We start from the raw sequence: 4117 nt of genomic DNA, 5'->3' as shown, positions 1-4117 counted from the left end.
AGATATATTTGCTACATACCATATTCTATAACATATTGAAAATAAAATCAAAATTAGATGATCAGAACTACCCTTATCTTCATTTAAACCAGCCACAGATACTACATATAATGGGGGCCAAGATAATATTGTAGAGTTATGCCTTCTATAAGAATGTATCAATATATGGAGGAGGAAGATATTAGGTGACAATTTCCCCTAAATCTCTCATGTTACTGCAGAATTTGGATGTTCTGATCAAAGGCATTTAGAAACAATTTAAGAATGATAGATAGACAACATCTCCCTCCCCAGAGACATTCCAGGATAATAATCATCCCCCATCTCCCAAGAAATTTGTTTGCATTCCAAATAGAGATTTGTTTGCTTTCCAGAGAGAGATATCTGGAATATGAATAGGCATTCTCAAGACAAGTTTATGAGGGACAAGTGTTAGAAAATAGGAATTAATTCCAGGCTGAGGAAAAGTTTATGCAAAATCCTGGCTGGTACAGAAAGATAGAACTGGTCTCTAAAGTTGAGACCAGAGAAGGGTCTCAGTGTTTGATGAAAGATGATTAGAAGGGTTATTTTAAGCCAAATATGAACTTTATCCCGAAGGATTTTTTTTTTTTTAACTTTGGTCAGATTTGTGTTTAGAAAAATCAGGCAACAACAGGCAGATACAACAGGCAGATAAATTATTAGCAAGGAGGCCAGTTAGGCAATTCTTTACAGTAAAGTGGATGTGAATTAATGGTAGCTTGAAATAAGAAAACTAAAGAAGCAAATCTTGTTTTCAAGCAAGTTACCAACTAGTATCTATGCGTGTATTCCTTTAAAAATTTCACTTCAGACCAAATTTTTTATAGAGAACATATTAGTATTTATTTTTTAAATACATATTATTTTTTTTACATTTGTATTTTTAATACATTTGTATTTTTTAAATACAAATTTTTTATAGAGAACATATTAGTATTTATTTATTAGTATTTATTTTTAGTAATATTGATACAACACTTTTTACAATCATACAGAACATGAACAAATGTGATGTATATTGATAAAGAACCACACACTATTAGCCCAATGCTACTCAAAGCTCTGAGGAACAGCAGTCATTAGCATCACCTGGGAAATTGTTGGAGTGCAAATTCATGAGATTCACCCCCAAACTGTTGAGTCAGTATTCCTGGAGGTGCATCTGAGCTCTCTATGCTAATCTAATGATCACTAGAATTTGGATTACCTGGTCAAGGTCATAATATTCCTAAATCAGAATACATTTTAAAGAATGAAATAATGCATGGCCTTATGTTCAAAAGCAAAACCAGAAACTATAAAGTAACAGTAGATATTAAATATGCCGGTATTATATAGAGTACATGTAACTTTTTTGTGCATTTTTTATTGTTAAAAATACAGTATCGTATCTCAAACTATGTTAACATTCCTATTAACCTATCTAATACATAAGAATTTATTTTGTATAGCACAGTCACTCTTTAATATTCATGGTGACCTTATTAACTTTCATAAAAAACAGTGGGAGGTTAAACCTCCAAATATATGTATTTGAATATTTAAGTTTGTAGAACAAAATGTCCTGGATGAAGTTTTAAAAACTGCTTTAGATGATAAGTGTTGATACAAAAAAGGTAAAACTTTACATTTTAATTACTTATCCTTAAAAATGAAAAATGTAATGAAAATTTTCTTCTCTTACTTGAAATAATTTTTTTGTCAGCGAAGTGTACCACTGAAAACTTTATGAAGATACAAAGAAGACCAAAATAGTATTCATCAAAATTTTACATTTAGAGATATATCTTTATTAACTCATTATTGTTAACAAAATTTATATATGTAAATTTCTATAAACCACTTTAAAATTGTTAAAGCTTTATAAAGTTTGCTTGTCAAACTTGAAAGTTAATGAGGATAATAGCAGGGAGAAGGACATAGGGTGAGAAATAAAACCGCAATAGTAGATTTAAAATTTTGATTATTCTATTGGAAAATTAAACTGTTATGTTATTAAAGACAAAATATCTTAAAGTGATATATGATGCCTGTTACTTGTAGTAGTTCCAAACATCTGCTCAAGCAATACACATAATTGTAAAATCTTTATGCAGACATATAATTATTATAGTACTTGTACTAATTACCTCAAATATATGTTAATTTTTTTGGCTTAACATATTTATTAGTTAAGAAGAATCATTTGCCAGAACTATGAATACAATTTCCAAACTTTTAGAATATTTTATAAAAATCAGAAAATTATTTACTGGATTATAGCTACTGAATAATTTATGTAACTAAAATTACATAATTAAATACCCATAAACTTTCTTGCATCCCATGAGATGGAAAACATCTCAATGTGAAAAAATCACATTAAAAGTTTACTGATGAAAAATCTATGGCTGATATTGTATTTAGTAGTGACATTTGAAGCTGTCTCTCTAACATCTGAACAAAGGGTGACTGATCTCATTCCTTTTTGTCAATATTTTACTGGAAGTCCCAGAAATTGCAATAAAATAAGGCAAATAAGTAAAAGACATTTGAATTTTAAATTAAAAATTTAAAAACTTAAAATATTGCAAGGTGAGACAATGATAAAATAATAAAAAGCAGATTACAAAAATTAAAAATGAATATTATAATAAATATTTCAACCATAACAAAATTTTATATATATATATATATATATTATATATATATATATATATATATATATAAAATTGGAAAGAGCTTAACATTTTAAAATATTCATTGAATAAATTATGGCATATGGCCATTTGTTTATCCATTTTAACTTTCATTGGCCATGAACATTTTGAAAAATGTTAAAGAATCACCCCAATTAGGTTTTTAATGTTAATACAGAAAATCTTAAAGGAATTTTAACAAGTTAATATAAATTGTTTTTAGGATTCCCATTATATAAAGAATCTAAGTAAAATGTATTTACACCTCACAGAAGTAATTGTTCACAAAGAACTTTGTTATAATTCAGAATGCAACGAGATCAAGTTTCTTTGGTATATGTAATTTAATAAAGAAAAAGAAAAATGAGAACAAATTGTCCACTCTCTTTAAGCCTTGTATATCATTTTTTTAAATATAGGTAGTATTGTACTGTTTACAATTTTCACATTTTTGCTTATGAGATAACATTTTTTTATGATTTTCTCTACTCTTTAAGAGAAAATAGCAGCTTCAAGAGCTCTGGACCACAGACCTGCCCACCAGTGAGCCAATGTCAGCCCCTAGTACAATGAAACCCCACAACTAGTTGTGTCAAGTCTGGACCTACCCACCAGCAGGCTGGCACCTCTCTGGGTTAAGCTGGGTCCAGGACCTGCCTACCAGCATGTCAACACCAGACATGGAACATGCTAGACATCACAATAAGCTATGTCAGAGACACGTTCCAACCACTATCAAGGTGACAAAAGCCCGAGGGATCCCCCTAAGCCATATTCAAACCCAAAATTAGACTAACATTAACATCCAGCCCAACAGCCAGTCCCCCAGGGACCTGGCTCAGCCAACCAGCAGGCTGGCACCAAGTCTGAGACTCCTCTGGCCATTCAGGCAGCTGTGCCAGGACCAGTAGCCAGCAGCCTTCACATAGACAGGGCCTGGCAACTCTCCAGATCAGGGGACAGCCATGACTACAAGCCCAACCACAATGGTTAGTCCAACACAACAGATGAGCAACTCCAGAGCATATAGCTCTGGTAACTAGAGGGAAGTGATTGCTGGGCTCCATAGGACACTGTCTGTATAAGGCCACTCTCCCAAGATTGGTAAACATAACCAAACTACCAAATACCTAGAAATAAAAATGGTGAATTAGGCAAAATGAGATGACAGAAGAACATGTCCTTAATGAAGGGAAAAGATAAAACTACAGAAGAAGAATTAAGACTACTGGAGATAAGCAATCTTTCAATAAAGTGTTCTGGGTAATGGCCAAAAAGGTGCTCAAAGAACACGGGAGAAGAATGGATGAAAGCAGTAAGAAAATACAAGTTTCTAACAAAGAATTGGAAAATACAAAGAAAAACAAAACAGAGATGAAGAACACAATAACTGAAATAAAAAATACCCTAAAAGG

Source organism: Globicephala melas, chromosome 18 (assembly GCF_963455315.2).
Source record: "Globicephala melas chromosome 18, mGloMel1.2, whole genome shotgun sequence".
NCBI classification, from domain to species: Eukaryota; Metazoa; Chordata; class Mammalia; order Artiodactyla; family Delphinidae; genus Globicephala; species Globicephala melas.
The sequence above is the reverse complement of the archived record's forward strand: the minus strand, read 5'-3'. Positions refer to the sequence as shown.